Genomic DNA, 27,936 nt, shown 5'->3' on the forward strand with positions numbered 1-27,936 from the left:
AAAAGTCCAAAAAATAACAAAAATATTTTTATGAAATAACTGCTGATGTAGCTCTGTAATAGCTTTTCCCTACACTTTGGGTTGCTTGCTCCTTTGTCACCTCTTTATATGACAATGATTTTTTTAAATAATATTCTATAGAGTGAATAAAAAGATAATTCATTCTTTTTTCTAACATGAATGATTGAAATCTATTTTTTATTATTGATAGTTGAGAGGCCTAAAACACGTGACCTCACACACAAGCCTTCTCCTTGTTTGTAAAACAACTACAGGTTTATGTCCTACAAACACAGAAAGTCTGATAAATTCTATTTCAGCTGTTCCTACCAACAGTATGGTGGGTCGATAATTGTCTATGTTGCGTTATTGAGTATATCCCGGGCACGAAAGAACTTCTATTTTGACTAGGGATCACCAAGAACCAAATCCTCTGCTTACAACTCCACACATCCAATGACTGAAATAATTTTCCACAAATTAGCTTTTGAGTCTACCTATTTCAAGCCTTGCTTCTCCTCTATGACTCACCTGCTTCCAGTGCTGGGTAATGGTATCACAGTGCACTTCTGGTCCTGCACCATCGTGTTATACATCAGTACCCGAAAGCCACGTCACAGAGGAAAAACCAGCAACAATTTAACCGATTGAAAACACCGTAGACACATACCAACCCAAATCTACTCTCATCTCAAGATCCCCAAAATGTTCACAGGCACTCCAAGGTCACTGACAGGAGAGGAAATACGACAGAGAGGAAGTCATAGAGGAACGTGACAGAGGTCTAAACAAAGTGCAGTTAAATATCGTACTTCTGCAAATTTTACCAAAACACATGTCCATTTGAAGACATCGCTCAGACCCTTCCAGGGCCTTATAAGGAGCCTGTCCCAGTGAGGGGTCTTGAGTTTAAGCTTCATCAGTATCCTGGTGACCACCTCCATCTTCATGAAAAGAGTGGTAGAGAAGAGTCCCACAGAAAGATGGAACAATTATTAGGATCTCAAAAGCTTCCATTACTTCTTTGACTTGGACTTTCTTTGGCCAGTCAGGAGAGAAGCCAAATTCTAATTGTCTAAGGATCTGCCCACAGTGTCTTTTCTTTGCCAATGAACTTTATCTATGCTGGGCTGTCAAGGGGCACACTGGGGCACTCAGAGTACCCAAATAATTCAGGCTGCAAAACCACTTCATGTAGATCAATTGAAAAGTGTTCTTGGCTAACTTCATTTGCATATTTATATTATTCTCCACTTCACTTGGATTGTATGATCTAAAGGGCTGCATTTAATTATAGCACAGCCTTTCATTTATCAACTGCAACTGATGCTAACAGTAAATAAGTGTCATCTATCTATTCAGTAAACAGTCATCATAATCCACAAGGAGCAGTAATCTTCAAACTGGAAAGGCTTGAACACATGTGATGGCAGGAGAATGGAAACCCAAGATAAGTGGAAAGCAGTTGGAAATAAAGTTCTTAGTGGCTTTAAATAAACACAAGTCTCCAGACAGAGATGAGTTCCTTCCCAAAGTACTGAGAGAATTTGCAAATGTGAGCAGTGCTCATTTCTGTAACTTTTGCATAATTACAGAAAACAGAGGAGATGTTGAGAATCTAGAAGTGGGAAAGCTGCCTGCTCCAAAAAAGAAGAGATAGACATTTGAAAAATGCAAGACTGAGGATCTTGGTGTCAATTTCTAGCAAAATGCTAAAACAGAGTATTTTAACAATTAGGAATTCCACAATTACCAATTCAATAATCGAATTTGATTTCTGGCTACTAGCCACAATGCTGGCTGATAAAGAAAACAATCTACTTATTTCTAAACTAAACTCAATGGAACTCAGCCATTTTCCCAATTGTTAAGGTTTATAATTCAGAGAAGGTTATGACCCTCTCTAGGTTTTTTTTTCCTCCCTTTCCTCCTTGAGGTTAATTCTAAGCCCTAGGGGGCACTTTAGAAGCTTCCATGTTGTTTCTCTTCCTAATGGGGAGGGAGCTGATTATATTTTGAGTTTGCTCTGTCTGCCTACATCCTGTATGAGCACCACATGTACATCAACCTAGAAGGTCCTCAGGGGCAGACAATGGACACTGCCCCTCCACTAGCAACCCAGTTAGTCCACACAGAGGGGAATATGCCACCACTGAAGTCTAGGACATGCCCCATCAGCTTCAGCCTGAGATAAGCTCAAGGCCCAGGGTCTCTTCTAAGAAAGATCACGTGAGTTGCTAACTTAATTATTTCAGGATAATCTCCTCCATTCCAATGTGTGTTTGTAAACAGCCTTCAGAGAAAATTTATGCTGCTTCTATGAATTCTGAATGATCCTCCTTTTGCAGAGGTGAAAACGATAGGTCACAAACTTGGATGTGCCAAGATGAGGGAAAATGCCCTGAATTGCTTAAGAAATTGCAGAATTCAATGGAGTTTTCTTTGATTTTTGTAAGAGTACATTTTTCTCATCAGAGAGCAGAAAGGGAGTTCAAGAATGAAGTGAAGCTTATTTTAGAAAAGTAGTGTTCTGTTTTTGCACAACTTAGCCATGGCCTATAAATTCACACCTGATAAATATACCATTGTCTTCTAGCACTTAGAAAAGGAAGCATTTATCACCAAGAGCTCATATGACTTTACAAATAATAACTCCTATTAAACTAACCACCATTTTTTAAGCTAAAAAAAAATCTGAGAATTCAGGGGAAAACTATAAACCTGTATCTCGATAGAAGACAATTAGTATTTTTTTCATAGCATCTCAGAGCCAAAAACAGTACGGGAGAAGATCTACTTTAAATTCCAATATTTCAAAAAAAAAAAAAAATTCCAATATTTCAAATGAGGAAAATAAGGCTTAGAGAGGTGAAGTGACATCCTCAAGGTCAAACACTCCAACGGTAATAGAGACTGAACTTGAAATCCGGGCTCTTGTCTCTCAGACCATTCACAAGTATGCTATGTGTCAGAGGCTGTGCTAAAAGTTGAGGCTATAAAGATGAATACCCACAGTCTTGGCTTTAGGAAGCTCAAAGCTAAGTCAGGGACATTACATGGACCCCAGATGGCTGCAATCTCTAGGCCCAGGGGAGTTCCTGGAAGTTTTCTTCACAGGAGCGTGCAGAAGCTGGCTCTCAACCAGCTCACAAAAGCCACGTGTGTGGGTCCCTTCCCAATTCCACGTTCAGTGACTTTATGTCACTATATTGAAATTGGCAATGGTGGGAAAATTTACACCAGAGGAACCAGCAAACGCTACAAATCAAGGCTCCCCCAGCCCCCACAGCCAGTTTTAAAACATTTACCAGTACACCACTGCCTCAGGAATTCTCAGCTTTTCACTCTTCTTGTTGCTGCCACTATCTTCTCGAGCCCTGCACTCTTCTACACAAAACTGGCTCTGGAGTAAAAAGAAGCCCTCCTAAGTTTTCTTGTGGCCCCTAAAAAAAAAAGATCATATCATTTTAAGGAAATCAAGGCTATTACAAAGGCAACAAGAAATCAGATAAGCCCTGAGGAAGTTACAAAGATTCCTGTAGTTTGCATTGTTCTTACCACCCTGACCTGTAGTCTCCCTCCTAGTTCAGCTCTGAGTTCATGAATGAATACAATAATGTATGTAAAGTTCCTAGTACAAGGTTTGGCACATAGGATAGGTACTCAATAAGGGTAGTTACAATTGTGATTATAGTATTAATACATGGAAATGGGATTCTGCCCTTGGCCTTGACTGGGCTGAGGTTGGAATACAATAATCTCCCTAACCAGCGCTCCCTCCTCAGATGAGTAGCTTCACCGGCCTCCACGAAGGTCCCTCTTGGGAAAAGGGAGGCCTGAAGATGCTACTAAGGCAGGCCAATGTGTACCCTGTTTCTCTCAGGGCTAATTTGTTTACATTTCTAACTGTGCTTAGACGGGGGTCTACTCTTCCGCTGAGACCCCAATCCCTGTATAGATGACCCCACACACACACCGTTTTAGTGAATTTCCTCTTCTAGAAACATAGTCGAAAATAAAGTGGCAAGTGCTATAGTAAAGAGAAAAGCCATGTATGACAGCAGTTTAGCCTGGAGTGGGGGAGGGGAGAATGTAGAAGTCGTTATATGTTCTTTCCACGCAAGACACATTTGTGAAGCAGATGGAGAAAGGAGGATTTATAGCTAAGGGGATTGTGTGATGAAAGGGTCAAAGTCAATCTGGAAGGAGGGCCCTAGTGCGGAGCATGCAGTTTTCTACTTGGCCCTGGGCTGCTCAGCTATCTGACACAAGGGAAGAGACAGATTTGCTGATCACATTTTTGTATGGCACAAAGTTGGGAGTGACAAAAAATGCACCTAGGAGAAAGAACAGGAGACCTCATCAGGCTGATAAGATGACCCTCTCAAAAAGCAAGATGGAGTTTAGATGCGGTATAAGCAAATTCTGGTTCTTGGATGTGCACTCAAATGATGAGCATAGGGAACATCCTGTTCTTCAGATATGATCTGACTAACACAAGCCAGGCCAGGGAGCTCGGAGGCTGCCTTTCTCATACATTGTCTCCTCCCCATCCCCGGCACGTATCTGAGAGATTGCCCATCAGCTTTGTGAACACAGCCTGCGGCTGAAGCACCAAACATTTCTTTCCACATGCTTATCTGGCCCTTGAAGTGACTGAGCCTGGTTTTGACATTAAATGGACCATACTCTAACCAAATGAGCTCACCAGAGTTTAATATTGGTATTGTATCTGGTGTGGGAGATCAAGATTTGGCCACCCTGAAATATATCTCTTTACCTTGATTGTTTTCTCTGAGGGACATTTGACCTCCCCCACTAACTGCCTAAAGAATTTGACATGGTGGCTCCTTCCTGGAACAGATCTTCTATCATGATGGCTATAAAGATAATGTATGATAGAGGTTACAAAAGCAAAGGCACCAAGCCTCTTTTATCAAAAAACTCTGTCTCTCCCTGACCACATTATCTATAGATGACCCCAAAAAGAATTGTCCTCCTGCCCTCTGAAGTCCCAGGCCACTACCCACTCCCAACACGCTCCTCGCCTTTAGCTGCAATACTTAAGCAAGCAGCTTAGACAGAGGGACGAGTTGCTCATTTCTGAGCTTCTCCCGTGTATACATGTTATTAAACTTGGTATTATTTTCTCCTGCTAACCTGTCTTGTTAATTATTTGGCCAGCCATAAGAACCTTAAGGAAAAGGGCAGAGGGAGATTCACCCTCTTCCCCCGACACTGGGCAATTTCTCAATTCTTTATTTAACATTGCTTAAGTAGCAGCAAATAGAATACCAAGGATCTTTTCTTCCCTTTAACCAGTTAATGAACATTGCAGTGTTCAATACAGGCTCTAAATATGGCATGTGAGAGATGAACTCTAGAAGTAAAATGGTTCCTAATTTTGTCTGTACATAGAGATTACTTTATGACGAGTTCTAGGAAATGCTTAATCAAATGAACTTCATTATGCATCAGATGGCAACTTCCGATGAATGCATGAGTTCTAGTATTTTATTTTAGTAGCCTAAAAATACATTCTTTACTGGATGCAAAAGATATTTCTATATTTAAATTCAAATGGCCTTGTTTACTTGCCTCGGAGATGTAAATAAGATTTGTTATCTTATTAATGGGATTTTGTCCATTAGGATATACTATTACACTACATAATAAAAATTGGCACAGGATGTAAATCACACTGATTATTTTTCTGAAATGCATCTGATTTAGATACATTTACTAACAATTGCCCTTATCTAGGAAGAAAATACTACAAACATATCCTCAGTTTTTTAACATAATCTCTATTCAAATATGTTTAAAGGTTTAAAGATACATTAAGGAAATATATCTACTCAATACGATAAAGAAAGTAGAGTTAATTTTTTTTAAGTATAAACTTTTTCTTTTTTTGAGAAAGATTAGCCCTGAGCTAACATCCGATGCCAATCCTCTTTTTGCTGAGGAAGACAGGCCCTGGGCTAACATCCATACCCATCTCCCTCTACTTTATATTGGACACCACCACAGCATGGCTTGACAAGCGTTGTGTCCGTCAGCGCCCGGGATCCAAACCTGCCAGCCGCGGGCCACCAAAGTGGAGCATTCGAACTTAACCGCTACGCCACTGGGCGGGCCACCGGGCTGGCCCTAGGTAAACTGTTTTTGATAAATCATGGGAAGTATTAGAATAAATACATGCATAGTGTAAGGTCCTATCCATTTAGTTCTGAATTTTCAAGCCAAGAAGAATTCTATCAAATGATACATTCCTAGTGTTTATAAGATAAGCCATAACCAGTTGAGGAAAAGTACAGTTCTTACCACATGCAAATGTCTAAGAGAGATTCTTCTCATGGATGCTCAGCTCTTCAAGAGCAGACCTGTAGTTTAATCAGTTTAATAGGCTTTTCTAGTAATTACAAGAGCATGGTTCAGGCTATCCTCAGGCCCTGGCCCCATTCCTTCTGTGGCCAATGACACTGGTAATAGAATCTGTGACAAAGCCCAGCGGTGCTAATGGATGCATCTGGTGACTTTAATAGATTGTTTCTATATATACATATATATATAAGACAGACAGAGAGAGGAAAACAAAACGATTTTCTAAATATATATTTATTTACAGCGCTGGGGTTGACCTTGTTATTCTGTAACACCTACTGCTCTGAGAGAAGAGAGAAAGGCAAGCTCCTCAAAATCTTCTGAAAAGCGGAATTGATTTCTGAGGAAAAGATGTATTTATTTGCATAGTGAGCCTAAGGATTTTGGGGCAAGGAGGGAGGAAGACTGAACCTGTAATTTCCTGAGAGTGTAAGTTAGAGAAACCGGTGGACCAAGTGGCTTTGATTAGGGTTTAATGGCAGCAAAGATCATCAAAGTTTCCACACTGTTCAATGCAAGTCAATTTTGATGACCTTCATTCTACACAAGGTCTTAGAAACTGGGGGGAGTCCTGGTTCCAGCATAGGGTAACCGAAGCCAGAAATCACTCTGTAGCTTAGCCCAGTCAGTGGCTGTGCTTCGAGTAACAGCCACTGGCCATATGGGTATGAACTAAAAAGAGCTTTAGCCTAGGATTCTAAGCAGAGGGCACCAGTGAGCCCTGTACAGACAGCAAACCACTCACCAACCATCTGACACTGGGCTGCAGCAGCCAGAAGAAATGGTAGCAGCGGACTGATACACTTTTCCAATTTTCTTTGTACCTGGCATTTGGAAGCTGGGCTAATCCCGGCCCCTCTCTCGAAATTAATTAAACCCTCAGGGTTGTTGGACAATTTAGTAGGGGTGGAGAAGGCATTAAAAGAGTGATTCTGAACTTCCTGTTAAAGAGAAAAGTGGTCTTCTCAAATGACTATTTGAAAAAAATGCAAGAGATGTGACCACATTTATTCCCCAGACTACGCACAAACGGACAGAGAGGAGCCAGGATGCACACTTACCCAGTGTCTAGGTCAGGCGAAAAAAAGAAAAGACAGGCTCTAAAGGATGTTCATTATGAATCTTGGCACCCTGTTTTAATACCCAAAATAGCTTTCCATAATTAAATGTTGGATGAAGTATCTTGGAGAAGCCATTTTCTTTAATAATATCTGGCGGCTTACGTCATTCCAAAGTGCTTAATTAATGATCATTAAAACTATAAACAATTTGTGCACTTTTCATTTCCCTCCTGCACATCTTGTAAAATTGCCACCAAAGACTGTGCCCCCTGTAATATTCAACACTCCTGGGTGGAAAATTCTCTATCAGTTAGTGCTAAAGGGGAAAAAAGTTACCAAAAAAAGGAAACATATTTTCCTTGATATTCTGGTTTTCATTCATTCATTCATTCTATTATACATTTAAAGTACTAACTATGTGACAGTCACTTACTATACATTGGGGATATAAAATTGTGTAGAACACAGTCCCTAAACTCCGGAGGTTTCTAGTTATATTGGAGGAGGAAGATATGCACATAATATGTTACAGGATGTTAAAGGTGGGATGGGTGCCTAGTGGAGGAAGTGTTTAATCTCGAAGAGGCTAAGGAAGACTTGTAGAGGTGACGTGAATTGAGTCTTGAAGAGTGAGGGAGAGGCAGGCGTCAAGATGAATCTCAGTTTTCCGACTCGGCAAGCCCGTGAATCATGGTGCCACTAACCAAGATCAAGAATGAACAAAGGAGGACCCATTTCTGGAAGACGATAAAGAGTTCAGTTTTGGAATTTCACCTTGATGCTGCTGCCCTGGTTTTGATCACAATGTGGCATAGTTGATAAGCACTGGCTTTCAGTTCAGCTGAACCAGGTTCATATCCTGGCTCTACTGTGTACTAATGATATTACCTTGGGCAAATTTCTTAAACTCTCAGAGCTATGACTTTCTCATCTGTGAAATAGAATTGATGATACGTACTTCTCAAATCGTAAGGATTAAAATGTACAATATTAACTAAATTTGTGATCCTTTTAATAATCTCTCCACAGACCTCCTTGAGCCCAAGCTGAACCCAAGCTGAATCCATTTTGCTTCTGCTGGGTCTTGGTCTTTGCCAGCGAGTGGTGCACTTCTTTCTGTTGCCTCTAGTCCCATCCTTCATGCCATGCTGGCTGGTTTCCTAATGCCCTACCTACTACCTAGAGCTGAATCCCCTTATTCCCAGCAAGCTTCATAGCCAGTATTGAAAAGCCTGTCCTATCTCACTGTTGTCTTTAAGCCTTGGGAGTGGGAACGAATAAAAATAAAGATGCATATTATCTCCCCTGTTCAAATATGTATCACCTGTTGGGACCACACCTTGCTGACGGATTGGGTGTTTACAACTATGCACTTTGTCCTGACTTCCTTCATTCTTCAATCCTCCGTCCTCCGTGGGGAGTGATGTCCTCCCACAGTCTTGGAGCAAAGCCAGGGTACACAGTAATGTTATTCTGCTGGACTGCTCACGTGCAGCAGAGGGTGACAGCTGGATCCCAGACAGCTGTTGTATGGCAAGCTGAAGTGGGATAGTCATGAGCTGGGAAGGAAGAGGAAATGCTTTACGGATTCACTGAAGTGCAACTTCAAGAAACAGAAAAACTGGAGACAATTAGGAAACTCAAGCTGACAAGCAGCTATCAGGAACACAGCTTTCCTTTTTAAATAAAGGCATCAGGCTGGCCAGGAAACAGTCACAAACAGCAAAATATCTTTCGGATAGCTGCAGCCAGTGGTAATTAAAGCACATTTCCTGTGTGCTCAGTTTAGCAATGACTGCTAGACCATAGAGGGTATTTTTGGCTACATGATCATCCAGATTTCAATGCTGCTTCTCTGAGGAGGGATGACCACATGCCTCTCCACTAATTCTCTTGTCTGTTTTGCAGGGCATACGGAAGGCCCTCCAGTCACCCTTCATTCAGATAAAAGGACTTCAGCAGCCACAAGAGAAAGGAACATAGCACATGAGGTTGGTGAGCTGGGCTGTTGGGTCAAACAGTAGACAACCTGAGCAGTTGACGCCTGGGGATGCAATGTGCTATGGCAAAAAGAGTCAGAAGTCAATTCAAATCCCATCTCCGCAACAATGTGAGACTTTGCTTCCTGGTCTGTAAAATGGAGATAAAGTACCTCTAATGGTTTTAAAAAATTTAAATGAAATAATATATATTGTATTCATAATATGCTTTAAAAACAATTAGTCCCTTGCTCTTTCTTTGATGTACTGAAGAAAAACAGTCAGGTAGAGCAGTGGGATTTCAGCTGTGCCTTTAGCCATGGCATCTATGACTCCCCAGTGCTCAGATTTTGCTTTCTGGTTAAAGAGATAAACATGATGTCGTCATAACCTAATTTTGTCCTTCCATTTATGAGTTTGCTGGTAAATAATGCAATTACTTTACCATCTAGTTCCCTTCCTCTGTGCTGAAGTAAGATTGTAAAATGCTCACTGTCATGGTATACATTCAAAAAAGAAGTCACATTGTTACCGAACCAAGCGGGCTCACCTCCTGGTGAGTTAAATAAGACTCTACACCAGAGAAGTTGTCTCACAAAGTAAAGTGTATTTGCAGCAAATAGGAGGCCATGAGGAATCATTTCCAAAGTCATGGCGTCCCAGAACAAAGAAAAGCAGGAACTTTTGTTTGGTTGGGGAACGAATATTCAAAAGGGAGAGGCGGGTATTCGCTTGCACAGGCTCAGTTGGAGAATGTGCTTCCACATAATGAGGCCTAAGCTCCTCCTGGAGAGATCTTTGCATTAAAAATAAGGCAAAGGTCACGGGCATAGCTCTTGTGGTGATGCTTGGTCAGTTTCAGGATGGCTGGTGGTTACATCTCCTTAACACACAAAAGGAAAAGAAACAACTTGGAAAAACAGTTAATTGCTTCCAAACCTACCTTTGAGTTTCTCAAGGCACTTAGTTGGTGACAACATTTCCTAGCTTGATGTCAGGAAGGGGGAAGGACAGGGAGTAGGCAGGGCTCTAAGACCTTCCCTAACCAGAGCAGCCTTACCTTGAAATGTTTCACACACTGGCTTTCTCATAAGGTCTTTCTTTTTTTTTTTTTTTTTTTTTTTTTTAAAGATTTTATTTATTTATTTTTCCCCCCAAAGCCCCAGTAGATAGTTGTGTGTCATAGCTGCACATCCTTCTAGTTGCTGTATGTGGGACGCGGCCTCAGCATGGCCGGAGAAGCAGCGCGTCGGTGCGAGCCCGGGATCCGAACCCGGGTCGCCAGCAGTGGAGCGCGCTCACTCAACCACCAAGCCACGGGGCCGGCCCCTCATAAGGTCTTTCTATACACAAAGGATTCCATGACTTAAAAATTAAGTTTGAAGGCCAGCCCCATGGCGTAGCGGTTAAGTGGGCACGCTCCGCTGCCAGCGGCCCGGGTTCGGATCCCAGGCGCGCACCGATGCACCGCTTGTCAGGCCATGCTGTGGCGGTGTCCCATATAAAGTGGAGGAAGATGGGCACAGATGTTAGCCCAGGGTCGGTCTTCCTCAGCAAAAAGAGGAGGATTGGCATGGAGGTAGCTCAGAGCTGATCTTCCTCATAAAAAAAAAAAAAAAAATTAAGTTTGAAAACCACTTTTCTATAATATTCACGTTCTTGAGAACACTTGGATAAAAAGGCAACAGTATTTTTACACCCTGGGTCAATTAACATGGCCACCCCATTCATTTAGTCTATGCAGGGCTGGAAATTGGTGTCTAATGTAAAAAGAATTCCCTGTTGCCCCTAGAGATGTCTCTGAAATAAACTAGCCCCTGAAATAATACAGAGAATAGGAAACATATCAAGGATACAGGGTTAGGGGTTCCCAAGACCATCCTCAGGTTTGACGATTCCCTAGGAGGACTCACAGGATCCGCACATAGGCATACTCACGGTTATAATTATCATGGCTAAAAGACACAAAGGAAATACACAAAAGAAAAAGGAGCATGGGGCAGAGTCTGGAGGAAACCAGGAGCAGGCTTTCAAGAGTCCTCTCCCAATGGAGTCACACGGCAACAAGCTGCGACAACACGTGAAATGTTCACAACCGGGAAAGCTCGTTGGAGACTCAGTGTCCAGCATTTTTATTTGTGAGATGGTCACATAGGCATCCTCTGTCTAGTGCCCACCAAAATTCTGGACTTCTAGAAGTAAAGCAGATGTTCAGCATAAACCAAATTATTTGTACAGTGAGCCACTTTTACCAGTTAGGATGGCATGAACCTTCCCAAAATGCAGATTCCCAGATGCCAGCCAAGCCATTCATAAGCTAGTAGTCAAGCCTGCTATGTTAACTCTTTTGCATAGATATCCATAAAATAGCTTAAAAGTTGATGATGTAAGCCTTATATAAACACCAGGACAGGAATGACTTTAAGTCATCTGTTACCTTATAAATCCATCAGCAATAATGTAAACCAGTCTGGACATTACTCCAAGAGGACAGAGATGTGGGAAAGACTGGAATCAAGTGAGGAGACTCTGTACTTAGTTATAACCGATGCCGTAAAATGTGAACTTTGTGAATTCATATATCAACTTATGTATTTAAATAGGAAAAAAAGTACATAGGTATCGTAATGAAATGACTGTAGTTAAAGAACCTTAGATCATAGTTTAATCTTCTTATTTTACAAGTAAGGACATAGAAACCCACAGAGAATATCTCACTGATCCAGGATCACACAGCTGGCTCTGGGCCAAGCAGAGTATAGACCCCAGCTGCCCCATGCATAGCAGCACACTTTTTCCCCTTCACTTCATTCCATGGTTCATATTTTGAGGCCCCTGGGAAAAACAATCTCTAAACTTAAACATATTGCTTAGAAGATGTTATGTCAGGGAAAACATAATAACACTGTAGGAATATTACTTCACGGCTGCCAAATTAATTAATCCATAAATCAACAAATACTGTAAACCCCACTAATTATATTGAGAAATGAGCTCCAAAACTTTTTTGAACGTGTAAAATGTGAGTGTTATTGTGACAAGGTTAATGAAATGAGAGCAAGAGTGGGCCCAGGACAAGTGGCAATTGCCAATTTGACGTCAGGAGAATCTGCATTATCCCAGGGTACGTTCTCGGGGAATTTCCTCTATGTTCAAATAAGTTTTGACCTTTATGCGTTTGATATTCATATAACTTGTACTTTCACACATTCTACACTGATTTTCACAAATCTCCTCTCCTCAGTGGATTTGTCCTTCATATATGGTTGGACTGAGTTAAGTCATCATAGATGTCTCTAACTGCCAGCTGGGGGAGACTCAGGCACGAGAGAGGCAGAGGTGGTGTGAAGAGGGAGGAGCTGGTGTCAGGATCTGAGCTGAGGAGCATCACCCTTCAACTCTTGGCTTGTTCTCTTCTCACTCTCTTATTTCTCAAAGGAAACCACTTCTCAAGGTGAGTATAAAGGGACATTACCTAGACTCAGATTCTCAGAAGCCCTCACTCCCCCTGGGGGTGAGGAACGGGGTGGAGAGGGTAGAGCCCTAGACAGCATTATACAGGATGTTAAGAGCCATGAAAATGTTATTTAAACTTTGGAGAAGGAACAAGAGTAAGGAAGACACAGGTGTAGTATTTGGGGATGACTGATGTAATAAATGAACTACCAAACGCCCATTACACTTTTCTCTATCAATGTAAGTGATGATTATTGGAGCAAAGTCCAAAATAGGGGAGGAAATTGTAAATTGTTATGCAAGTCCTCTCGGCCCCCATGCATTATATCCTCCTGATTGAAAAGAGCATGGAGCACGCACAGAAAAGCTGGTAATCCTTTAGGGAAAGACAAAGAGAAAAGACATGAAAAGTCTGGAGATCAGCAAATGCTGCCCTCACTTTTAAAACGGAGAGAAGATAGCTACGGCAGATACAAGATGTTTGTCTTGAGATTCATCCTGAGCAAGATCCTAGAAAAGATAAGAAAAGAAAATTGTGATATTATTCTTCCTCCACACCAGGCGCTGTTCTCAGTGCTTTTCGTACCTTACATTTCATGCTCACAGCAGCCCTCTGAGGTAGTAGGGGTGAGGTCCCCACTGTGCAGCTCTGTTGGGGTCTCACCTTCTCCAAATGGGCTAATTAAAGACTTTCTCTGAAGATCACGTTCTTCCGCTAGAAGGGAATTCTGATAAATATAATTTTTTGCACCACATGCTATAGAGGATTGGGTGCAGTGGAGGGAAATAGGCTTCTTTTCTAAAATAAAAATTAAAAATTATTATTAAAATCCTATTCTGGGGCCGGCCCCGTGGCTCATCGATTAAGTGGGCGCGCTCTGCTACTGGCGGCCTGGGTTGGGATCCCGGGCGCGCACTGACGCACTGCTTCTCCAGCCATGCTGAGGCCGCGTCCCACATACAGCAACTAGAAGGATCTGCAGCTATGACATAAAACTGTCTACTGGGGCTTTGGGGAAAAAAAAGGAGGAGGATTGGCAATAGATGTTAGCTCAGAGCTGGTCTTCCTCAGCGAAAAGAGGAGGATTAGCACAGATGTTAGCTCAGGGCTGATCTTCCTCACACACACACACAAAAATCCTATTCTGTGTTCTGAACATGCTGCCTTTCTCTGGCCCAGACAACCTTAAGTCTGTGAAAGAATCACCAAAGGGCCAGATCAAGGTTCCTGAGGTGGGGGACAGTTATCAGGTCAGCCAGTCCCCCTGCTGTCCCTGTCATCTATGGGACTGGGAGGGTGAGCCTCATCTCTCTCATTCCCAAAAGTCTGTAGCCTTTCCTTCAAGCCCAGTCCAAGGGTGGGGCAAGTGTCCTTTAAATATCTATGTTGGGATGTGTGAGGCACTTGAACCAGGATTGGGGGTGTTGTGTAAACCTTTGTTTATTCTGAATATCAGCCTATTTCCTACTATTCTTTTGGGCTCATGTCATCCTTGGTTGGAGCATTCCTCCTTTCCCATCTTGAATCCTTGTTCTCATGGAAACCCAGAGATAGGGAGAGTTCTGTGCAGCTACACCTGTCCCTCAGACGCTGTCCTCCCATCTTCACGGGCATTTGCAAATCTGAGATCCTGATTCCATGCTCTTAGCTTTGTGCAGTTTTGTTGAACTCGGAGGACACATCTGACCAGGGACAGCCTTCTCTTCTTGTGCAGCCCTGTCCGCTTTCTTGTTGATCAGTTTTTGGTCTAAAACAGTAATTCTCATTGTTTCCCTCCATCTGAAACTTGATGTGGACAAGAACCTAGGTTAAGACCTGAGAGTTTTTTGTGTTCTTTAGCAAAACAGGACTTTCAAATCTATACAAATGGCTGAATTTTAATTTTAGTGTGATCAATCCATTTGGGTGTTTTTGTTTGTTTTACAGTTTCTATGTGTCAAGATGAAAGAGCAGGAGATTGAAGGAAGGGGTGAGAAAGGCATTTCGTTGCTTTTGTTTGGTTGAGAATGATGCTATTTTAGCGGTTCCTATGTATGAGAATTGCAAAGGAGACCGTCCAGAAAGACATGCTAAAAGATCGGACTATCCCAGTGTCGTAGCTCCATGAAGGACAGAATAAGTTAGTGGTTCAGAGTATGAGCTTCGGAGTTGATGAGACTGACTTCAAATGCTGGCTCCTTTACTTACCCACTATGTGAGTCAGGGGCTTTAATCTTTTTAACACACAATTCTGTGATTTTATAATGTGGTTATTAAAATACTTCATTGTGAGGTAGAAATTATATAATACACAAAATATGCTTAGCACTTTGCTTGGCACATAGTAAACACCTAAAAACTGGTAGTTGTTATTTTAGTAGGGACTAGATAAGTCCCTACATTATTTCAGGACCAGCCTCATGAATAAAAAGAATAGGGCTTAAGATTCAATGTGAGTTATGCTTTCACCATCCACTTGCTCATTCTCCCACTGGCCTTAAGGCAATGAGGCTCCTGCGTCTAGTTTATTAAATAAGCTAGATTCAATACAGTACGAACAAAAAGCAACTGTTTTCTTCCTGCCCCTATCTCCTTGAACCCACTCTCTCAACTTGTTCTTTCTCTGCCCCTGGATGAATGTTGGGCAGGTCTCATGGCTCTCCCGGTTACTATAAATAATGTCATTATTCAATAAGTAAAGATTTAAGCTTGTCCCATAACCACATAACTCCAAACTCACATTCAATTTAAATCTCCACCATACCAGCTTAGGTCTCCTTTAGGCTTGCAAGACTGTGGAGGTGGAGGGTGGGCACTGGCTGCTTCTCTATTTCTCTTCTTGTTTTTCATTAAACATTGTCTGCCAGAAGGAAAAATGAAGTCAGTCCTAGCTCCCAGCATCTCCATTCAAATCAGCTTATTAAATTAGCTCTCAAACCCTGACTTCCCCATGGCAGCCTCAGCTGGTGTCACAGATTCCCTCTAGCTATGGGTACAGTTGTGCCCATTCTGGCAAGGAGAGAAATAGTATGAGCCTCATCCCAATCAGTCTGGCTTCTCTCTGCACAGGGTCTTAGGCGGTGCTAGTGTATCAGGGGAAACATGGGAGTGGGCCAGGTTGGCTCATGGCCATGAGTCATGGACAAGACAGGCTATATAATTTGTAGGTCCTGTGCAAAATGAAAATGCAGGATCCTTATTCAAAAACGATGAAGACTTTCAAGACAGTGACAGCAGAGCATCGAACCAAGATCAGGGCCCGTCTGAGTGCACGGCCCTGTGTGACTGCACAAGTCCCATGCCCATGAAGCCAGCTCTGATCACGGAACAAATCCAGGATGGAGTGTGACAGAAAATCAAGAATTAGAGCTTCTGTTTCTAGGCAGGGGTGCAGACTAAGAACAAAGTCCACAGCAGGAAAGATGGAAGGAGGCAATTTAGGAAGAAGAAGCTGAAGGATTCCCAGAAAGAGACTTGAAGGGCCTTGAGCTGGTTAATAAAACCAATAACTCATCACGATAACATAAACCAGCGTGAAATCGTTTGAAGTGAGCTCTGGGCTCCCAGGGGCAGAGTGAGGGGCAGCCTTCTTGCAGAGCTCGCCTGGCTTTCCCTGTGGGTACAGGGTCCCTAAGCAAAGCCCCTACAAAATTTTATGTGTGTAGGAAAGCAATGTTAAAAGGGAAATGGAGTGCTGAAAGACTGATGAAGAAACGCAGACGGGAAAGTCTCTGATTTGCCTTCTCCTTACTAAAATAAGCAAGAAGGATCATAACGCACAGGACTTCCGACTTTTCAAAGCAGCTCTGCATCCACTATTTCACAGACATGGTATCTGTGCCCGTGGAATCACTGGGCTGAGTTTCAGTTCAAACACTCCTGGTAGATGGGCACATCCAGTGCCCCCTTTCTGAGAAACAAAATGTGAGAAGACTGGCCGTTGGGTCATAACTTCGCTGAGCCTCAGGTGGGCTCTGGGTCCCATCCCGGCTCATGGGTAGCCTCACTCTCCCTCCACCTGACACCAGTGCCCAGCGATTCAGAGGGGAAACATGAGGAGGAGGATGGACACTAATCTGCAGGATTACCACTGTCTTTCCCTCCATAGGCGATTACATCCATTTTGTAGAAGTGAAAACACCTTCCTAAATTCTAAAGTGCTATGAATTCTTTCAATCTACAATACCCTGCAGTGTCACCGCGGCTCAGCTTGTTTCCAAAGGGTCAACCGATGTGAAAAATAACAGAGGACTCTCTGTAAAGTAGTTCAAACACTGAGCACTGATAACTGAGCATGTAAACCACGACAACCCAACCTTTTCTTTATTTTCCCCTGAGCTGACGCCTTTGTTTAAATCTAATATCGTTTACTTAATTATCCTCATTATAGATATTTAGTACATCACAAAGATACTTTAACGTTGAACACTGTGTTGTCACTAATATATTTTTGACGTTTATTTTTAAAAAAAAGGTATACTTTATATATGAGTACATATATATATGCACTATATTATTATATAATACAGTGTTAAATAATATAAAACAATGAAAATAATACTATATCTCTGTGCGTGTGTGTAAAGAGAGACAGAGAGAGAGAAGATTGGAAAAAAATTCACCAAAAAATCTGCAATAATTCTCTCAGTAGTGGAATTAGAGAGGATTTTTATTTTCTTCTTTACACTTTTTTCTCTGTTTTCCAAGTGTTCTATAGTGATAACACATTTCATATTATCAAGGGAGAAAATTTTGTTTTTAAATGTCCCTTGGGAGCCAATAAGATAGCACATGTTTATTTAAACATTTCTAGGCTTACGGAACACTGTATATGTATAACACAATATATGTCTTTTCGTAGCTCCTTTCTCTACTGACTTTATTTTCTTAAGATCTGTGACTTATTTGTTTTTATATTCCTAGTTACTCAGCTATCTAGCTCACACAGTAAGTACTTCATAGATGTTTGTAGGATAAACGGATGAATTTACTAATGAATGCAATTAGGCCACTTTCTAATTCAGACATTAGTTAAATAACTCCTTTTATTGCCCTTTTCTCAAAATTTTATGGTTTCTATTACATACTAATTCAACAGCAATTTTTTTAAGGGACTCGACTTTAGACTCTTTCCAAAACATTTAATTTTAATTTCGTTTATGAAAACAAAACCCTTTTTCTTTTTGTATTCATTTCTTCTTTGGTTTACCTCGTGTTCAGTTAAATTACATAGTTACAAGAACAAGGTCAAGTGGCATGAAAAGGCTTAAGTTTAAAAACCACTTGCTATTGGGAAGCATACAGAAGTGCGGAAGTGAATGAAAGGGTGGCCCAAGGGCAGTAAGCTTTCGACATGCAGGGGACAGTAGTCAGTGTGGTTTTTTCAGAAAAATCAGCAACTGAGCTTAAGGGGAGGTCGGTTAAGAGAGCTCCGGCTTACTTGCATCAGGCCACCTTGCTTTGCCTACAGGATCCTTTTGCAGGCGTGATCCCCTTGTTCTCCATCTTAAGCGTCTCTTCCTGCTCTTCAGAAGCAAAACAAAACAACTGAAAAGCAATAAACAGAAGAACCTGAATTTTTCTGTTCTCTGTGTGTGTGTGTGTGTGTGTGTGTGTGTTTCTGGCAGCAGAAAGAATTGAATATAAAAACATAAATAAGTTAGATGTCAGAGAAAAAAAACCCTAAAGTCACTTTGTAACAAAAACATCCTAAATTCTGGGAAACTGGCCCAAATTCTAGGAAGACTTGGATTTCATATTAGACAAGCAGGGTCAACCATAGAAGAACTTTCTGGTAAACATTTGTGCATAAAAATACATTTGGAATTAGCTGAAAGAGAAAAATTGAAAATAAACGGGGAAGGTACGACACTATAACCTGCACTCGGTTTATTTCAAAGTTACCCTTAAACTTCATTCTTAAATATAGTGTTTGCTTAATATTGAGATTTAAATGGTTTAATAAAGAGATTTTTTTTAATACCAATTTAGTTAGACCCTTAATTATGCACTTAAGCCTTGTTGTTTGAATTCTGTGACCATAGTAGTATTTCTGGAATTTGTAGCCCACCAACATTTAATTTAATTTTGATGAGTAAATAAGCCTAAACCCAGATATCAACCTGGGAACAGAGCCATGACAAACATGATAACAATAAATATATGCAAAAGCATAGATAAAGGAAGTTACTCCACTCACTTTTCCTTTCAACACTGAACTGATTATACTTATTTTTCTTTACCATACCCGGAATTTTCCTAGATGCTCTATTATTAAGTTATATTATTAGAGAGTGCTTAGAGTATATGAAAAAGTGTTTCGAAAGGCAAATTATTTTCTAATGAAATCAGCACTATTTCTTCCAGCAGATTACTGGATATTACAGATGTTCCTCATAAAATACCTGTCAACAGACCAGAAAGGAAATCTAATTGTGTAATAGGTAGAAGCTACATATATCTTGGTTTGTATAAAACGACTATATTATGTTAAATGAAAGCTTCAGAGGAAGTTTAAGACTTTTGTATAAACCAAAGTGTTATTTTGTATACCTTGTAACGATATATACACAAAAGTAAGTAGTTTAAAATATACAGTTAAATCTTGTACAAATATACGTAGAAAACTCATTTGACCTACACTACCAGTTTTGAAGGCAAATGTACAATACAGTCACGGTTGTTTCCATCTTTAGAAAAACAACAAAAAATCCAAATGTAAAATATATTCTTTGATGGACATGCTTTGCTGATATGTGCTTGTACTACAAAGACATAGGACAATAAACACTGCTAGTAACAAGCTGTTGCTGAAATTTCAGTTTCAACATTTATCCCTTACCAACACTTAATCTATCCTTCTTTTATTGTTTTCTACCTTTTTTCTTTCTTTAGTTTTTCTTTTCATCACAATGCAAATTCCATGAAGGCAGACACTTATTCTCTGAAACTCTTTTTTCTTTTATTCTTTACCTCACAGTAACAATTAATATTGTTTGGACATCTAATCAAGTTTTCCTGTTATTCAAAAAGATTCATCTGTACACCAAAAGCACAAGCTACAAAAAAAAAATAAAGTGGTCCTCATCAAAATTAAAAATTTTTATGCTTGAAAGGACACCATCAGGAGAGGGAAAACATAACTCATAAAATGGGAGAACATTTTTTGAAATTATGTATCTGATAAAGGACTTGTACCTAGAATATATAAAGAACTATTACACCTCAATAATAAAAAGGCAAATAATCAAATTTAAAAATGGACAAAGGATTTGAATAGACATTTCTCCAAAGAAGATATACAAATGACCAATAAACATTTGAAAATGTGTTCAACATCATTAGTTGTCAGGGAAATGCAAACCAAAACCACAGTGAGAAACCACTTCATACCCCCCAGGATGGCTATAATCAAAAAGTCAGATGATAACAAGTGTTGGTGAGGATGGGGAGAAATTGGAACCCTCATATACTGCTAGTAAGAATATAAACTCATAGAGTTTCTTTGAAAAACAGTCTGGCAGTTTGTCAAATAGTTAGACATACAGTTAGCATATGATGCAGTAATTCCACTCCTAGTTATATACCCAAAAGAAATAGAAACCTATGTTCACACAAAAACTTGTACACAAATGTTCATAGCGGCACTATTCACAATAGCCAAAAAGTTGAAACAACTCAAAAAACATTCATCAACTGATAAATGGATAATCAAAATGCAGTATATCCATACAATGGAATATTATTTGGCAATAAAAAAGAATGAAGTACTGATACATGCTACACATGGATGAACCTTGAAAACATTATGCTAAGTGAAAGAGGCCAGTCACAAAGGACCACATAGTGTATGATTCTATTTATGTAGAATGTCAAGAATAGGCAAATCTATAGAGAGAGAAAGTAGATTAGTGGTTTCCTAGGGCTGGAGGTGATGGGGAAATTGGTAGTCATGGCTAAATAAGCTTTGAAAAAAAGTCCATCCACCAGGCTCTGCTGTTGGAAGATACTAGTAAGGCTGCACCTTGTTGGAAACTCCATCTCATGAGTCTCCACACATTGGTGTACTGACCTGTGCCTGGTAGCGGGGGAGTTCTAGGTGTAGCATCAGAAGGTTTGGGTTTTGTGTCCTGTCTTCCTCTAGCTATACAACCTTAAGAAATTCACTTAATTTTTTCAAATACAATAAAATAGAGATCATAACAACTACCTCACAGACACGTTGTGAGAACTAAATGAGATGGCATGGTCAAAAGGCTTTATAAACTATAAATTACTGTACAAATGTAGGTGGTTGCTATTATCAGTTCTGCAGACCCAGGGCCTTGATTTTTAGTTTACCACAAGGAGACCTGACTCACATCAGCCAACCACATCCCATGCAGGAGCCAGGGTCTTAATTCACAGTGAGAAATCACACTGCTAAGCAGATTGGATGGTCATGTCAATCTTCCACTCATTTCCTTCCCAGTAGAGAAATCTGGTTGGGAAACTCAATTACCATCGGAAGGTTGCTTAGAGAATACAGAATCTGAGCTGAGGGAGTTGGATTATCCTGGTACATTATCATGAAGATATGGCAAAATAATGAGTCCCCTTCCTTCTCTACAGGGATATATCTATCAAGCAGAGTAAATATCCTTTCTTCTTTAGTGCAGAAAACTGCTTAAAAATATGTTCTATTTTCTCAGGTAAGCCTCCTCCTATTTGGGTATTTATAACTACCTCAATTTCACCCATTTTTCATTTCACACATTGTTTTAACAAACGAATTCCCAATTTCAAACTTCTTTTGTATTTACTGTATTTTGCAGGTAGATTGCTTCACTGGTGACTATTTGTGACATATAATTCCCTACTCTCTCCACAGAAACTTTGGTCCAATCAAGGTTTCCCCAGAGAAAGCTAATCTAATTGACATCATGGCTTCTTTTCTGATCCAGTTAGTTGTCTTATCTTCTTCCAGATAACTTATCTCTGACCTAAAAAGTTGTCTACAAATGTAAATTATTACGATCACTGTAAGCTCTGCAGATCAATACCTTGATGATTGGTCATCATGGCATGATTAGAACCTGCTGGTAAAATACAGACCTCAGTCCCTCTGGCCTGCCTTCCTTCCCAGCACACATTTACCTCCATGTTTTTTTTTAATGAGCTTTGCTTTGAAAGAACTTTAGTAATAAAGAAATGAAGGGCTGGCCTCGTGGCTTAGCGGTTAAGTGTGCGCACTCCGCTGCTGGTGGCCCCGGTTCGAATCCCTGGTGTGCACTGAGGAACCGCTTCTCTGGCCATGCTGAGGCTGTGTCCCACATACAGCAACTAGAAGGATGTGCAACCATGACATACAACTATCTACTGGGGCTTTGAGGGAGAAATAAATAAAGAAAGAAAGAAATGAAATAACATTCAAGTTGCTGGACCATTTTTATCCAATATCCATTTTTACTCTCATCAAGAGTTTTGTACTATTCTAGAATGAAAAATTAAATATTAATAGATTTATCTGGTCTTTCCAGAAATGTACATATGATTATGGACATCACACGGCATAATAATGGAAAGTGTGGATTTCGAAGTCAGAGATTTGGAGAGTTCTGACCCAGCTTCTTATTAGTAATGTATCTCGGCCCTGTTATTTACCCACCTGAACCTCTCTCTCTTCATCCGTTACAAATATCTTTATTGCTGGCATCCTACAAGAGTGAAAGGTAATGCAAGATAACAAGGATTCTGATTGGCATGTTATAGGAACAATGTAAAGGATAGCTATCATTATTGAGACCTCTGCACTCTTTAAAGAGGCTCTATCATTGTGAGTTTCAAAGCAGGATTGGTCAAGGTTTGTTATGTGCCCTTCTGAAACTCTGGATCTTTCTGTTCATTGTTTGAAAAGCGAAGAGAAAATAACATTTTTCATGTTTAAAAGTAATAACAGTGTGGTTAAATGCGTTTTTCTCAGCACACTGAATTTTTTTCTTATACATTTCAAAAAAGTGGCTCGTTGTATTATAGAACCCAAGTAAAGTTTATAGGGCAGATTCTTAAGAAACTTAGGGAACGGTCTTCCATGTAGAGAAACACAAACAGTATCAGTATGAATTTTCTCATCTGATCTCACCTGCTATTTCAGGAGAGAGAGAGAGAGAGAAGCAGCCCACAGTATTACAGGCTTCTGACTTCAAAGCCTCCTAGTTTTTAAACTGCTGTTTGACTTGGAAAACCATGGTCAGATGCTTAAGCTTTTAAAATATCAAACACCATTTAAAAGTCCTGCTAACTGCATTCCCAAGGTTTTATAACCTGTTTCTTTTCCAGAAAAGAAAGAATGATCTGTGAAAGGAATATCATGTAATGAAACATTTTTAGTGTGTTGAATTTTTTTACTTTCTAAAAGTGTTCTAACTGTTGATGATACTAGTGCAATTCTTCTACTGAATAAAACAGATGCAGAAAACAAAGAAAAATCTGAGACGAAAGGCCTGGTACAGAATACCAGGTGTAACACAGTCCTAAAGAGAGCAAAGGTAGATTTTAGATCTCTTCTCCTTAAGGTGGTGCTCTCTAGGTTACTCATTTTTGGGGGGATGGCCTTTCAGGTTTCTTGAGCTGGTCCTACCCCCAGGATAGCATCTCTCAGTCACTCAAAGAAGGGTTGCCTCCCTATTTTCCATTGACCCCTTGCATTAGTCTGCTCCGGCTGCCATAACAAAATACCAGAGACTGGGTGGCTTAAACAACATAAATTTATTTTCTCACATTCTGGAGTCTAGAAGTCCATGATCAGGATGCTAGCATGGCTGGGTTCTGGTGAGAACTCTCTTACTGGCTTGTAGATGGCCACCATCTTGCTGCATGCTAACATGACCTCTTTGTGCACAGTGTGGGGGAAAGGGAAAGAGAAAGAGAGAAAGCTCTCTGGTATCTCTTCCTATAAGGGCACTAATCCCATCATGAGGACCCCACCCTCATGACCTCATCTAAATCTAATTACCTTCCAAAGGTCCCATATCCAAATACCATCACATTGGGAGTTAGGGCCTTAACATACAATTTTTGGGGGGCATAATTCAGTTCACAGCACCTCTTTAAACCTCATCTTACCATTATCACTTCAATGAAATTTTAATGGCTTCATGGCTTATTCTGCCTTATAGTAGGACAATTACTCACCAGATAAAGTGAACTGATATGCTTATAGAAGTTAAGTAAAAATGTTAAACCCCACACCAGGTTTAAGATATGAATGGGAAAAGGTCAACTGTTTATTGCCCAAAAGATTTCACATGATAATTTTACCTTGATGAATTTGCCAAAACTCAGAGATTGGTCCTCAGTCTTTCAGACTCAAAAATCAGATTTTTGTAGATGCAGCTTTCAAAACTCAATTTCTAATGAAAAAAAAATCACATTCACATAGCTGAAGAAACTAATGTATAAATAAGAATACTAATACATTGGTAGACAATGAAAATAAAAGCTGTCACACACACCAGAGTACTCAAATTGGTATAGACTCCAAATTCTAAGGAGTTCTTTTTGGAAAGTCAAATTATAACCAGAAAGCTGCTTGCTAAACAGGAATTCAGAAGACAAGAGATGATTTGCATAATTAAAATGTTTAATACCATGAGGCTATGTAAGCTTGGTACATGCAGCCTCACTGTAGAAATAACCTTAAAAAGGGGACCGTGGAAACCAGAATCTATTGGCAGGACTTCCTCTCCCTGAAGAGTGACCAATTTGGCCACCCCAAGTTACTCTGATTTTCCACACTTCTGCCGCTAAATAACACCATGAACGATGGAATCACCCAGTCTTGCTCAGGCCTGGGACCCCCGGTACCTCTTTAGTAGCGAGATTATAATGTGGCAGTTCAGAACAGAGGCTCGGGGCCAGATGATCTCATTTTGAATCTCACTTCTCCCATTTCTTGGCCACGTGACCTTGAGGACTTCATTGAAATTGCCCTAAACATTATTCCTCCATTGCAGTATTAACAAAATTATCCTATTTAACTTACAAGATTGTTGTAAGGATTATGCTTGTAATGCTTTTAGCACATAAGCCTTAGTCAATACTAAACAAATCTTACCTATTATTTACTGGGAATTTGCAAATCTCTGCTTTAATTCAGTGTCTAATTTTATAGTTTAACTCCCAGGGTACAATCTCCTGTCTCTTTTTCCACCTTTTCTGAAGCTGAGGTTATCTCAAGTTTGCTCCTGGAACCTACTGCCTATCATATTGACGGTAGAGACAGCTGGTGTAACTCTTTCTAGAATGCACACTGACTTCTTCTCCACCTCACTAGATAACTTAAAATTTCACAGAGGACTTCTGGAGATAATGTTATTTACCACTTTTCTAGGACAAAATTTCAGGCCATCGTTGTGGAAAGTTTGTGATGATATTTAAAGGAGTTAGCAGGAGAGGAAGACTGTAAAGGTAAAAGGCAGAGGTAAAAAACTTATGTTCTCACAGGTTTGCCAAACCCATGATTACCTCTTTCCTTTATCTTATACTTTCTTAATTACAAAATATAATGCATCTACCCAAAAGTACATATATTGGCTTTGCTAGTAATTATTTTATTGCTTTTATTTGATTTTATTTATATTTTTACTACCTAAATGTTAATCCCTAACTACTGTAGTTTATGTTTTTAAACTGTATATAAATGTGATCACACATTGTTTTGCATCTGATTTCTTAATTTTATGTTTTCAACTTTCAGTCATGATGTTGGATATAGTTGGAGTTCATTCATTTCATTGCTATATGGTATCCCATTCTATGAATATAACACCATTTATCTATCTATTTGCTTTTGATAGAAATTGTTTTGGTTCCAGTTTTGACTGTTACAAATAATTCTTCTTTGAACATAGTTGGCATGTCTTTGGATGAATCCATAAAAAAGAACCCAATGACACATTTTGGAACTGGACATTCAAAAAGTCCAATGGGGGCCGGCCGGTGGCACAAGCAGTTAAGTGCGCATGCTCCGCTGCGGCGGTGGCCCAGGGTTCGCCAGTTCAGGTCTGGGTGTGAACCGACGCACCGCTTGTCAGGCCATGCTGTGGCGGCATCCCATATAAAGTGGAGGAAGATGGGCATGGATGTTAGCCCAGGGCCAGTCTTCCTCTGCAAAAAGAGGAGGATTGGCAGATGTTAGCTCAGGGCCGATCTTCCTCACAAAAAAAAAAAGTCCAATGGACAAAAATGCCAAGATAATATAGGCATACCTTGGAGATAGTGCAAGTTTGGTTCCAGATCACTGCAATAAATCAAATGTCGCAATAAAGTGAGTCACAGGAATTTTTTTGGTTTCCCAGTGCATATAAAAGTTATGTTTAGACAACACTGTAATCTATTAAATGTGCAATAGCATTGTGTCTAAAAAAACAATATACATAGCTTAATTAAAAAATACTTTATTGCTAAAAAACGCTAACCATCATCTGAGCCTTCAGCAAGTTGTAAAATTCTGCTGGTGAAGGGTCTTGTAAAAAACGCAGTATCTGTGAAGCATGATAAAACAAGATACGCCTGTATATGAAAGTAAGAACTCAACAGATTGGTTTAACAGCAGATGGGACACAATAGAAGATAATGTTCATTAAGTGAACCCCAATACAAAAGACCCAAACTGAAGCACAGAGAGAAAAAGGACTGGGGAGAAAACAAAGCAGAACAGAAAATCTCCGATGTTGGATGGTGTGGCCTGCCCCGATCCCCATCAGTCAGAGGGCTCAGCGTCCTTTGGCCACATGATTGGCTCAACAGCTGGAGTATGATTCAGATTGGTGCAATCAGAGCTAATCTTGAAGCTTGGGCTTGAGCCACCAGAATGAGATGCTCTCTTCTCCACTAGACTTGAACTTGGGCCTCAGATGTTAGCCTGAAGGTTCTGGGCTGATGTCCAGTCAGGGCCAAGAGAAAAGAGTAACTGAGTCCTGATAACATCATTTGAGCCCTTGGAGAGAGCTATACCAGTCCTGTCCCTGGACTGCTCACTTCTACGAGCAGATATTTCCCTTCTTGCTTTAGACTAATTAGAGTTGTCTTCAGTGAGAGTCCTAATTATAGATACTGGTTCACTCTTATGCATTCCCCAAATGCCCTCATCTGTGCCTTCCAAAAGGAAAGGTAGCTCTCATATTATGGAGAACTTTAGAACAATTCTCTGGCCTATTGCCCAACTTGTATATAACCTTCCTCCTGGGCCTTTCCCAATTCAGCAACAGCACTGATCTAGGAGCCCGAATGCACACAGGACGTCTGCAGTGGACTCTCTTCCTCACTGGATCCCAGTTGACCTATATTCACCTAACAAACCTTTGCATTCCTCTGTCCTTTGTTCATTTTTTGTACCCCTACGTTTAATATATTGTTTTAATTAACATTTTAGGAGCTAAACACTTAGAGAGCTATGATTATGTCTGAGTGGGAGGGGTCATGATTACTCTTGGAATGGTATCATAGTCAAAATGAAGAACTGGTTGTGAATTTCAGTTGCTTCTGCTTTTGAGTCTGAGGATGAACCTAATGTTTGAAATGGCCCTCAGAAAGCCTGCTTGCTTACATCTCCGTAAAATGACTTATCTGAGCTTCATGTCCCCTCCTGCTGAGTTCTCTTTCCACTCTCCTCTCCTTTTCAGATGTAATACCCCAGACCCTGGGCTCTGGGCTCTGGCCAGGGCACTGATTGTTGTCTAGCTGATTATTTTATTACATATAGAGAAACTGCCCCCATTTGAAACTAGATTGAAATCTCTTTTTCTTCAAGTTTTATGTTGTTCCTTTTTCCCTCTTCTTTACTGGGATAACCTCTTTTGAAAAACTCACAGATAGGGTTTTGGTTCCAATATTTCTTCTCATTCTTTGCACTGCTTTGCCCTTGGTGTGCCCCCACAACTCCACGCACATAAAATTAACTGAAGTCAGAACATACAAACTGGCAGGCTGTAAGGCCGGCCCACAGATGTGTTTTGTTTGACCTTTACAATATATTTTAAAATTCTGTCTTTGTTACACACCGTTAACATCAGGAGATTCTACATGATGATTC

The sequence above is a fragment of the Ceratotherium simum genome, chromosome 8 (assembly GCF_057802395.1).
Source record: "Ceratotherium simum simum isolate JZ-2026a chromosome 8, ASM5780239v1, whole genome shotgun sequence".
Taxonomy (NCBI): domain Eukaryota; kingdom Metazoa; phylum Chordata; class Mammalia; order Perissodactyla; family Rhinocerotidae; genus Ceratotherium; species Ceratotherium simum.